Here is a 14,498-nt window from a genome sequence, read left to right as displayed (position 1 = left end):
AGAATAACCATTTTCATTCAATTTCATATTTGGATTTTGACCTATCAGAATCCAACAAGTGGCATAATGAAGAAAACATTGGACAAAAATAAAACTTGTTAGAAACAAACAATTTAATTATGAGAAGAATTTTGATAAGAATCCACGCTAACTGTTCCTAGCTAACTGATTAATTCCATATTACATTTTATTTATCGCAATTTAAATTCTCGCAATTTATTTATCGTCATTTAATTTCTGTTATTTATTTTACGCACTTTAAATATCGGGACACGTATACAAGGTTTTGACATATCATATCGACGCATCTATATATATTATTTGGAATAACCATAGACACTCTATATGCAGTAATGCTGGAGTTAGCTATACAGGGTTGAGGTTTATTCTATAATAGTATATATACTTAGAGTTGTGATCGAGTCTGAGACACGTACACGGGTCACGATACGTATTAATTAATTCGAATATTATATATTAAACTATATATGAATTATTGGACTGTTAACTGTGGACTATTGACATTGGACAATTAAAATGAATTAAAATACTGATTATAACATATGAAACTAAACATTTCTTTAAGTTTGTCACTTGATTTCATCTTAAACCTCATTTGTATCTTGACAATTACAATCTGCGTTCAAACCTTTCATGATTCTTAAAAACACCTCAATCGAGAGGATGAACCAACCGCACTTCAATTAAGGAAGAAAAGATTGATGCATATAGTTATGCACCTGAAAACACTCGGAACTTAAGTAAATGTTTAACACGTATCTGTGCTAGCTCGTTTGGCATTGTTATTACCAAAAATCAATTTGCAATTCCTTTCCAAATTAGCAAATTTTGTCACAGCTCCAGCAAATCAACTTTAATTTTCCATTCGAATAAACCTTATTATAAAGATTACCCTTTCATCATCGTTACCGGAGAACCTTTTATATTCCACCATATTACCATCAGCGTTTAATCATATAAAAATCAATTCTCTTGAAACCACCTCGAATTTATAACCAACGATTCAGATATGGCTGCATTAAATGCATATGAAACAGTAAAATTGTAGATGGCCTAAATGGCCAAGAGTTTGATGATAAAGAATGGAGTGTTGGGAACGCTCGATAGAAAATTTGGTACTGAAAAACGGATTGAGCTAACATGGAGGAGACCAAGGACAAATACAAGGACCAAACCCTATATTCAAAGAATCCAGGAAATTCTGGATCCGATGGAATCTTTAGAGAATATCTTACTCCGAAGTCATGTTAAAATCTTGCGGAAAATTTTTCTTCAACAACCTTCGAACTTAGAAATTCTAAAATATCATCAAAAATATCTTCGATATTTCCGAGGATATTTTCATAAATATTCTTGTCTGAAATTATCTACCTCTTCGTGTTTTCTGTATTTCAATATATTGGAAACTTCTGTAAAACTAAGTATAAATTATGAATGAATTGTGGAAAAGAGTTGGGAATTGAAGCATGAATTAGTATAATATAATGGTGCTTGGCCAACGTGATTATATTATAGTAAGTCATGCTGGAAGTTCTATTGGAACATGATGATTCACAGATCATAACGTCATCATGTGCCATGTTACATAACTCTTTCATTCTACTTAACTTCTGAACATATCAAGAAAATGTATTCTTGGTGGTTCTTGTGACGACCCGGTAATTTCCGACCAAATTTAAACTTGATATTATTATGATTCTGACACGATAAGCAATGTCTGTAATGTTGAGTTTCAAAAACTTTGGAATTATATTCACGTTAACAATTACCCATTGACTTCTACCATTTCCGACGATTCACGAACAACTATTTTTAAATAGATACATATATATTTAAATGTATATATATAGGTAATGTATATTAACAATAAAAATTAAATGATTAATACTCGTTTGATGTTCCGATTGATATTAAGCAAGTAAAATTCAAACTTATATAATTTTAAAATAAACGGTGATCCGAAAATGAGTGATATAAATTATAGACCTATTAAAAATATATGTAGGAGCTAGTTATTAAATTTTAACACTTTTTATTTTACTCGGGAATCGAGCGCGGACAGCTGAGATAATTTTTAATTATTAATCGTAAGTATTTAATGACCGAATTTTATACCATAATGACGGAAATAACTAAAGATAATTAATATAAAAATTTGAGATTTTCTACCTACTCTTATCTGTCACTAATTAGCACCGAAATACATAATTCAGTCCGTAAATGATGACAGCTAATTTGATACACGTTTAATTTCTTTTAATTATATTATATTTATTATTATATTTAATATTACTATTATTGATTGGTTATTGATTGAAATTGTGTGCGTAAATGGAATCAAGAACCAAGTTAGTGATTGAGATTATTGTTTTACTTCCAATCATCCACTAACAAACTAAAAATATAGATGTTAATATATTGCACGCTCAAATTTCAACTCCATATATCTATATTCCTTTCTCCTTTTTCTATACAGTTCCATTTTCTATTTTAGTCAGACAACACAAACCAAGACCAAACAAATCACCATGAAACCCATTTTGACTGAACAAATGATATTGTCTCTTCTTCTCACCATTTAACATTTTGTAAGTTCTTAGATTATCAAGCTACAATGCTTGCTTATATTTTAGAACTTTACAAAGCCTCTCGTTAAAGTTTGGAAAATTTCTAAATAAATCACATACTTAAAAGATAGTAAATGACATATGACATAAAAATAAGATGAAAAAGACAATTAAGGGTGTTGACAAACGAAATCTTCACCTAATCTTGATTGTTATCACGTCTCTCCTTTTGTGTATTTGTGATTTTAGGTGACAAAGCAAAGACATATAATATTACAAAATCAGTTCTATATCACTATCACCTTTATGCTTAAACTTTCATCCGTGATATTGTGTTAACCAATTTAATAGATGAGCTGGAGATGTAATCACGGCGATCGAGGGAGCAGTTGGTGACTAGAAGTTTATATAAATCAAACATCTGCATCATCCTATCTATTAAAATATATATATACGCATATACACACATTACACTGCTATAACTGTGAGACAACCATCACCTTCATTCACCGTGGAGCACCACCTTCACCACCATCCTCCGTTCAAACTAACACATACAACCTTATCATCAACCCTCAATCTAAACTTCCAACTCTTCTATTTGCTTTGTTGCTAAAGCCGTAATAAGGGTTGTCTTTTTTTTCTGTTTAAGCAACCACGACCAAAACATTACTGCTGTTACTATGGGGACTGTTTCACATTGTTAACCAAAAACGAACCCAATATCCTAGCTATGCTGACTGCTTCCTGTTCCTAAGTGATCTGTTACATGATTTTGTTTCAATTCTCAAACCATAACACATGTACTGCTGTTGCTACTTTCTTTGTAACCCAACACAACCATTTTGAATTTGAATATGCTGCAGAGGTAATTGAAATTAGATTACAAACTCAATCTTTATTAACTAACTTGGTATGAAACATTTTGTTTGTATTAGATTCATTACCTGTTTGAGCCACCCTAATACAACACCCGTTGCCGACCCAAATAAACACCCAACCCACCTTCAATCAACACCCTGCGAACAACCACTTCCCTCAATTAACCTGTTATTTTTGTTCTCAATTATTCACTACTACTGCTATTAATAACCAAAACCACAAGCAAATCATTGAATATAGTCAGCTGACAATTAAACCTATCAATAACACCATTCAGTACTATTCGTGGTCGATTACTTAAAAGATATACATATATACAGAATATACATTTAGAGGATGAAGAAATTAAGAGAAAATCAATGAACCATTTACCTATTTCGCCGATTAATAAACCAATTACTTGATCGATTAACGATGGATAATGATCGATGATGATGACGAAGACTATTGATGATGATGAACGAGGCTGATGAAAAAATATCGATGACCTACTACTCATCGATGGTTGCTAATTGATTAATCTGTGTTGATGAGGATGATGATGATTATGATTTGAGAAGATGAGGCATGATTAATCAACACCCTCATCAAACCCATCGACAATCACCATCGAATTCCCAACATACCTGCAACCTTCTGTCGAGTTCTATTATACAATAAGGAAGATCGATGATGATGAAATGATGATGGAAGATGATTGATGATGAGCAGAGAAGAAAATCCAAACCCTGGCTTAAGGAACTGACGAATGATCTGCTCGATACCCTATTACTTCGACATAAACCTAACACAAAGAAATTTGTTATGTTACTGGACTATTTGATGGGCTAGCTTAAGGATCCATTCATCAACATAAATGGGTCATAATATTGGACTCTTTATACTTTAATGGACTTACTTAATATTCAAGGTATTATTATTATTGTTATTATTAGTATTACTAATATAAATATTATACTCATTATTATTATTATCATTAAAATTCATTATTATTATTATCATTAAAATGAGCATTTGGATTATTATCACTATTATTATTATTACTGTTAATATTATTATTAGTATTATCCTTAAAATTATCATTTTTAAAAATTAATATTACTAACAAAATTATTTTTATTAAAATTATCATTTTTATTATAAGTATTATTATTTTTATTATCATTACTAACATTATTATTACTATTACCATTATTTTTAACACTTTTATTATTATTATTTTCATATAACATTTTTTTATCATTTTAGCATTAGTATTATTATTATTATTAAAAGTATTATCATTTTACTATTATCATTACTATTATTATTTTAGTACTATTATCATTATTAGTTTTAACAAACAAATGCTATCTATATAAAAATATATTACAAATCAAATAATATTACATACTAATATGTTTTTAACTAATATATTACCATTTATATTGATAAAAATTTAATTAAATTATATATCATATATTTATTATAAGTATAATTATATTTAAAATACTAATTTTAATCAATTATAAGAGATAAGTAAACTTAGTTGATTAAATGGGATATGTGTTAATATATATGCAACTTATATAGGTTCGTGAATCCGAGACCAACCCTGCATTGTTCAGTTTCGTCGTATGAATATTTTTACTACAAAATATTGGATTGTGAGTTTCATTTGCCTTTTTACCCTTTATATTTTTGGGCTGAGAATACTTGCGCAATTTTTATAAATGTTTTACGAAATAGACACAAGTAATTTGAAATTACATTGTATGGGTGAATGATCGAAGCCGAATATGCCCCTTTTGCTTGGTAACCTAAGAATTAGTAAACTGATCTACTAATTGACGTGAATCCTAAAGATAGATCTATTGGGCCTAACGAACCCCATCCAAAGTACCGGATGCTTTAGTACTTTGATGTTGTTTTTATCATGTCCGAAGGATTTCCTGGAATGATAGGGGATATTCTTATATGCATCTTGTTAATGTCGGTTACCAGGTGTTCAATCCATATGAATGATTTTTGTCTCTATGCATGAGACGTATTTTTATGAGAACTAAAAATAAAATTCTTGTGGTCTATTACAATGATGAAAATGATTATTTATGTTAAACTAATGAACTCACCAACCTTTTGGTTGACACTTTAAAGCATGTTTATTCTCAGGTACGAAAGAAATCTTCCGCTGTGCATTTGCTCATCTTAGAGATATTACTTGGAGTCATTCATGACATATTTCAAAAGACGTTGCATTTGAGTCGTCGAGTTCATCAAGATTATTATTAAGTAAATTATAGATGGATATATTACGAAAGAGTATGCATGCCGTCAAATTTCAATGTAAATGAAAGTTTGTCTTTTAAAAATGAATGCAATGTTTGTAAAATGTATCATATAGAGGTCAAGTACCTCGTGATGTAATCAAATGTTGTGAATCATTTATAATCAATATGGACTTCGTCCGGATGGATTAGGACGAGTCGCTTCAGTTGGTATCAGAGCGGTGGTCTTAGCGAACCAGGTCTTGCATTAGTATGTCTAACTGATAGTTGTTTAGATGCATTAGTGAGTCTGGACTTCGACCGTGTCTGCATGTCAAAAGTTTTGCTTATCATTTAGTGTCAAAATTTAATTGCTTATCATCCTTAAAGTCTAGACACGTCTTACTGCCTCTATTGCATAGACAGTGTATAGATAAATTCATATCTTAGAGTATCTGTTATTGTTACGTTTGCCTGACAGTTTTCGTAGAATCCTCCGTAACTTATGGGATTTTAGTATTATATATGCATATGTAAATAATATATTGCAGGGTACTAATCTACATCCTATAATCTATTTCTTATCAAAAATCCTTCATCTGATCATACGAGATGAATCCCTCAACCAGTTCGAATTCCTTGGATTCCGATAGCTATTTCGATATGGAGTTTCACCTAAGCTCCGAAAGTAGTGTCACCAGAATGAATCAATCAATCGGTCATCCCCAATTCATCTGATGGGTTCATAGTCGACTTAATCAATGGAGACGCGAAGAAGGCGATCTTTTCCACCAACCAAATTGCCCACTTGGCGAAGAACCTGAAACAATTACCGGCGAACCTATCCGAAACACCATTTTTAGCCTCATTTCCAGAGTATCTCGTCACGATTATATACTACCTCAGATTCTGAACTTTATTCATCCGCTCGTTCCGACCGACAATCATCCCGGAGTAATGAAAGAAGTCAACGAACTTCGCGCTCGAATAATCAATTTGGAGAATATGGTACAAAATGTACTAGCTTCAGCAGCATCACCGGCACCAACAATACCACCAACATCAATACCAGTATCACCAACAACCCAAGTTTCAACATCACTCGCCTCAACATCTCATTATGTTCCTCGAGTATAATCAACGTTCTACATATCATTTTACATCCTTTATCTTCGTTCTACATGGCGATTATGTAATCTCTAATGTTTTAGAGATTATATATTTTGTTCTAACGGTAAATCAAATGAGTTTAATATCATATTGACTCATTAAATCCATAATTATATCTGAAGAAAATATATATGTTTTCATAAAGATTGTAATTAAAAATTCTTTTGTACAAATTGTTAATGGTGAAAATATTTTAACGGGTAGGTAATACCCGAGGAATATTTAGATTTCACATTAATAAGTACACTGTACATTCTATCAAATCTAATTCAACAGTCATTTACTATCCTATTTACAACCACCGATATACGTATCTGTTCACCGCAGAATAACCCCTGTTTATTCAATTTCATATTTGGATTTTGTTCTATCAGAATCCAACAAGTGGCATAATGAAGAAAACACTGGACAAAAATAAAAATTTGTTAGAAACAAACAAATTAACCATGAGAAAATTTTGTTAAGAATCCACGCTAACAAAATCCTAGCTAACTGTTTCTATCTAACTGATTACATTTTATTTATCGCAATTTATTTATCGCAATTTATTTATTGCATTTTATTTATCGCAATTTTAATTCTCGCAATTTTATTTATCGTCATTTAATTTCTGTTATTTATTTTACGCGCTTTAAATATCGGGACACGTATACAAGGTTTTGACATATCATATCGACGCATCTGTATATATTATTTGGAATAACCATAGACACTCTATATGCAGTAATGCTGGAGTTAGCTATACAGGGTGGAGGTTGATTCTACAATAATATATATAGTTTGAGTTGTGATCGAGTCTGAGACATGTATACGGGTCACGATGCGTATTAATTAATTCGAATATTATATATTAAATTATATATGAATTATTGGAGTGTTAACTGTGGACTATCGACTGTGGACTAATGATATTGGACAATTAAAATGAATTAAAATATTGATTATAACATATGAAACTAAACAATTCTTCAAGTTTGCCACTTAATTTCATCTTAAACCTCATTTGTACCTTCACGATTACATTCTGCGTTCAAACCTTTCATGATTCTTGAAAACATCTCAATCGAGAGGATGAACCAACCACACTTCATCTACAAAAGAAAAGATTGTTGTATATAGTTATGCACTTGAAAACACTCAGAACCTGAGTAAACGTTTCACACATATCTGTACTAGCTCCTTTAGCGTTGTTATTACCGAAAATAACTTTACAATCCCTTTCCAAAGTGGTCAATTTTGTCACAGCTTCAGCAAATCAATTTCGACTTTCATTCGGATTAAACTTATTATAACCTTGATATATAAGTTTACCTTTCGTCATCGTTACCAGGAAACCGTTTATATTCCACCACATTCGCAGTAAACTAACCAGCAACCTCGTCGATCCTTGGTTTAAATCCCTCCGACAAATCACTATATTTATCTATTGAAGTCTCATCATGTACTCATCCGCATCTTGTAACAAGAATTGCTATACCAATTACGGGAATCAGCAAATCTGTATTGTGAGTCTCACAACGTTTCCACATCAACAGTTATATGTATCCATATAACATTTATCTCTTAGAACTATGATCTTCCATTCTGAAATTCTGAAAAGCACCCAGTCTGCGAATTAATACTCTGAATTTTGAAAAGTTGAATGAAGCAAAAAAATCTGTAAATGACCTCAACAGCCAAAAGTTGATGATAAAGAATTGTATGTTGGCAAAGCTCAGAAAAAGTTTGAAAAAAAACTGATTGAGCAAACTACGCAAGAGTCTCTGAACAAAACACAAGGACTAAACTTGTACATTAAGAATCCTGATGATTCTGTTTCTGATGAAATCTTTAGCGAATACCTTGCTTCTGACTCCAAACTCTTGCGGACAAATTTTCTTCACCATCATTCGATATTAGAAATTCCAAGATATCATCGTATCTTTCATTATAAATATCCTTCATATTTCTGAAGATATTTTCATAGCTATTCTTATCTGAAATCATTAATCTCTTCATGCTATCAGTGTTACATCATATAGAAACTGTTAGTTTCTATATTCTGTAAACTTTCGAACTTAAAATATGAATGTAATTGAAGTAATGTTGGGAACTGATGCATGATTTAGTATAATATAATGACACTTGATCAACGTGATTATATTACAGTAAGTCATGCTGAGTTTCTAGTGGAATGTGATGATTCACAGTACCATCATCATGTGCCATGTTACACGATTCTTTCATTCTATATAACCTCAAGACATATCAAGAATATATTCTTGATATTTCTATCCTCAGTAATTCTGGTAATTTAACAAATCAGATTGTGCTATTACTTTTCCTTTCTACTTATAATCTTAGTTATGTTCTTTCAAATTTCATATCTACAGATCGAGATGTCTTGATTGCTTTACTTAAGGTCGAGAGAAGAAAACAAAAGCATGGGGCTCTGAAATATAAGGGAGAACATAAAGCCCGATAACAACACATAAATTACAAACCGTGTATATCAATGTTTATTGCAACGTAAAGACACGGGAGAATTAAAAACATTATAACCCCAAGGGTGAAGTGGAAGAAAACAGATTCCTCCGGTGGTAGTTGGAAAAGGAGAATGATTGTTGAGATAGTAAGGATAAGGACAAGAATCAGAACTGGATTAAGCATTTTCACAATCTTTGGATGTATGAACTAAGAAAGAAAGTATAGGAATGGTGAGAATAATGGAACGGAAGAAGCTTAATTTATAATGAAATTACTTGATAGAGCAATCGAGGCAGATCATCGCATTTAATTAAAGAGATCCTAGTTTCCTCTTTTACCGAAGAATCATATCTTATTTAGATTTTGAAGATTTTCTTTAAATCCCTTGAATTCCAGAATTCAAACCAGACTACGTCAAAAGTTAAGACGCACCTTATTTTCTAAATTCAAACGTAACTCCGTCAAAAGTTAAGACAAATCTTTAATGTTCTCATTTCACTCTTTTGTAATAGTTTCACTCGTACTTTTTGAATAATCGAATTATTTTATCCATATTACTCAATGATGATAAAACTCTATTTATCAACCCATATTCGTCATGAAAACATTTTTATTGTTAGCCATGACCACCTCACTCAAATTTCGGGACGAAATTTCTTTAACGGGTAGGTACTGTGACGACCCGGTAATTTCCGACCAAATTTAAACTTGATATTATTATGATTCTGACACGATAAGTAATGTCTGTAATGTTGAGTTTCAAAAACTTTGGAATTATATTCATGTAAACAATTACCCATTGACTTCTACCATTTCCGATGATTCACGAACAACTATTTTTAAATAGATACATATATATTTAAATGTATATATATATAGGTAATGTATATTAACAATAAAAATTAAATGATTAATATTCGTTTGATGTTCCGATTGATATTAAGCAAGTTAAATTCAAACTTATATAATTTTAAAATAAACGGTGATCCAAAAATGAGTGATATAAATTATAGACCTATTAAAAATATATGTAGGAGCTAGTTATTAAATTTTAACACTTTTTATTTTACTCGGGAATCGAGCGCGGACAGCTGAGATAATTTTTAATTATTAATCGTAAGTATTTAATGACCGAATTTTATACCATAATGACGGAAATAACTAAAGATAATTAATATAAAAATTTGAGATTTTCTACGTACTCTTATCTGTCACTAATTAATAACGAAATACATAATTCAGTCCGTAAATGACGATGGCTAATTTGATACACGTTTAATTTCTTTTAATTATATTATATTTATTATTATATTTAATATTACTATTATTGATTGGTTATTGATTGAAATTGTGAGCGTAAATGGAATCAAGAACCAAGTTAGTGATTGAGATTATTGTTTTACTTCCAATCATCCACTAACATACTAAAAATATAGATGTTAATATACTGCACGCTCAAATTTCAACTCCATATATCTATATTCCTTTCTCCTTTTTCTATACAGTTCCATTTTCTATTTTAGTCAGACAACACAAACCAAGACCAAACAAATCACCATGAAACCCATTTTGACTAAACAAATGATACTGTCTCTTCTTCTCACCATTTAACATTTTGTATGTTCTTAGATTATCAAGCTACAATGCTTGCTTATATTTTGGAACTTTACAAAGCCTCTCGTTAAAGTTTGGAAAATTTCTAAATAAATCACATACTTAAAAGATAGTAAATGACATATGACATAAAAATAAGATGAAAAAGACAATTAAGGGTGTTGACAAACAAAATCTTCACCTAATCTTGATTGTTATCACGTCTCTCCTTTTGTGTATTTGTGATTGTAGGTGACAAAGTAAAGACATATAATATTACAAAATCAGTTCTATATCACTATCACCTTTATGCTTAAACTTTCATCCATGATATTGTGTCAACCAATTTAATAGATGAGCTGGAGATGTAATCACAGCGATTGAGGGAGCAGTTGGTGACTAGAAGTTTATATAAATCAAACATCTGCATCATCCTATCTATTAAAATATATATATACGCATATACACACATTACACTGCTATAACCGTGAAACAACCATCACCTTCATTCACCGTGGAGCACCACCTTCACCACCATCCTCCGTTCAAACTAACACATACAACCTTATCATCGACCCTCAATCTAAACTTCCAACTCTTCTATTTGCTTTGTTGCTACAGCCGTAATAAGGGCTGTCTTTTTTTCTGTTTAAGCAACCACGACCAAAACATTACTGCTGTTGCTATGGGGACTGTTTCACATTGTTAACCGAAAATGAACCCAACATCCCAGCTACGCTCACTGCTTCCTATTCCTAAGTGATCTGTTACATGATTTTGTTTCAATTCTCAAACCATAACACATGTACTGCTGTTGCTACATTCTTTGTAACCCAACACAACCATTTTGAATTTGAATATGCTGCAGAGGTAATTGAAATTAGATTACAAACTCAATCTTTATTAACTAACTTGGTATGAAACATTATGTTTGTATTAGATTCATTACCTGTTTGAGCCACCCTAATACAACACTCGTTGCCGACCCAAATAAACACCACCTGTAAAACCATCGAAACCCAACCCACCTTCAATCAACACCCTGCGAACAACCACTTCCCTCAATCAACCTGTTATTTTTGTTCTCAATTATTCACTACTACTGCTATTAATAACCAAAACCACAAGCAAATCATTGAATATAGTCAGCTGACTATTAAACCTATCAATAACACCATTCAGTACTATTCGTGGTCGATTACTAAAAAGATATACATATATACAGAATATATATTTAGAGGATGAAGAAATTAAGAGAAAATCAATGAACCATTTACCTATTTCACCGATTAATAAACCAATTACTTGATCAATTGACGATGGATAATGATCGATGATGATGACGAAGACTATTGATGATGATGAACGAGGCTGATTAATCTGTGTTAATGAGGATGATGATGATTATGATTTGAGAAGATGAGGCATGATTAATCAACACCCTCATCAAACCCATCGACAATCACCATCGAATTCCCAACATACCTGCAACCTTCTGTCGAGTTCTATTATACAATAAGGAAGATCGATGATGATGAAATAATGATGGAAGATGATCGATGATGAGCAGAGAAGAAAATCGAAACCCTGGCTTAAGGAACTGACGAATGATCTGCTCGATACCCTATTACTTCGACATAAACCTAACACAAAGACATTTATTATGTTACTGGACTATTTGATGGGCTAGCTTAAGGATCCATTCATCAACACAAATGGGTCATAATATTGGACTCTTTATACTTTAATGGACTTACTTAATATTCAAGGTATTATTATTATTATTGTTATTATTATTATTACTAATATAAATATTTTACTCATTATTATTATTATCATTAAAATTCATTATTATTATTATCATTAAAATGAGCATTTGGATTATTATCACTATTATTATTATTACTATTAATATTATTATTAGTATTATCCTTAAAATTATCATTTTTAAAAATTAATATTACTAACAAAATTATTTTTTATTAAAATTATCATTTTCATTATAAGTATTATTATTTTTATTATCATTACTAACATTATTATTACTATTACTATTATTTTTAACACTTTTATTATTATTATTTTTTTCATATAACATTTTTTTTATCATTTTAGCATTATTATTATTATTATTAAAAGTATTATCATTTTACTATTATCATTACTATTATTATTTTAGTACTATTATCATTATTAGTTTTAACAAACAAATGCTATCTATATAAAAATATATTACAAATCAACTAATATTACATACTAATATGTTTTTAACTAATATATTACCATTTATATTGATAAAAATTTAATTAAATTATATATCATATATTTATTATAAGTATAATTATATTTAAAATACTAATTTTAATCAATTATAAGAGATAAGTAAACTTAGTTGATTAAGTGGGATATGTGTTAATATATATGCAACTTATATAGGTTCGTGAATCTGAGACCAACCTTGCATTGTTCAGTTACCTCATATGAATATTTTTACTACAAAATATTAGATTGTGAGTTTCGTTTGCCTTTTTACCCTTTATATTTTTGGGCTGAGAATACTTGCGCAATTTTTATAAATGTTTTACGAAATAGATACAAGTAATTTGAAATTACATTGTATGGGTGAATGATCGAAGCCGAATATGCCCCTTTTGCTTGGTAACCTAAGAATTAGTAAACCGATCTACTAATTGACGCGAATCCTAAAGATAGATCTATTGGGCCTAACGAACCCCATCCAAAGTACCGGATGCTTTAGTACTTCGATGTTGTTTTTATCATGTCCGAAGGATTTCCCGGAATGATAGGAGATATTCTTATATGTATCTTGTTAATGTCGGTTACCAGGTGTTCAATCCATATGAATGATTTTTGTCTCTATGCATGAGACGTATTTTTATGAGAACTGGAAATGAAATTCTTGTGGTCTATTAAAATGATGGAAATGATTATTTATGTTAAACTAATGAACTCACCAACCTTTTGGTTGACACTTTAAAGCATGTTTATTCTCAGGTACGAAAGAAATCTTCCGCTGTGCATTTGCTCATCTTAGAGATATTACTTGGAGTCATTCATGACATATTTCAAAAGACGTTGCATTCGAGTCGTCGAGTTCATCAAGATTATTATTAAGTAAATTCTAGATGGATATATTACGAAAGAGTATGCATGCCGTCAAATTTCAATGTAAATGAAAGTTTGTCTTTTAAAAACGAATGCAATGTTTGTAAAATCTATCATATAGAGGTCAAGTACCTCGTGATGTAATCAACTGTTGTGAATCGTTTATAATCGATATGGACTTCGTCCGGATGGATTAGGACGGGTCGCTTCAGTTCTATCATCCGTGATATTGATAAATTTGAAAATCAAATCGTGCTATCACATTCCTTCCTGCTTATAACATTATAATCATTCGAAACTCTATATCTACAAATTCTGGACCATTATTCGCTTGATTTAGAATCGGAAAGAGAAAACAAGAGCACGGAGCTCCGAAATTTAAAGGAAAATATAAAGCCGATCACAAACATATAAGTTACAAACCATG

Source organism: Rutidosis leptorrhynchoides, chromosome 9, assembly GCF_046630445.1.
Source record: "Rutidosis leptorrhynchoides isolate AG116_Rl617_1_P2 chromosome 9, CSIRO_AGI_Rlap_v1, whole genome shotgun sequence".
Classification (NCBI taxonomy): Eukaryota; Viridiplantae; Streptophyta; class Magnoliopsida; order Asterales; family Asteraceae; genus Rutidosis; species Rutidosis leptorrhynchoides.
This window is presented reverse-complemented; position numbering follows the sequence as displayed.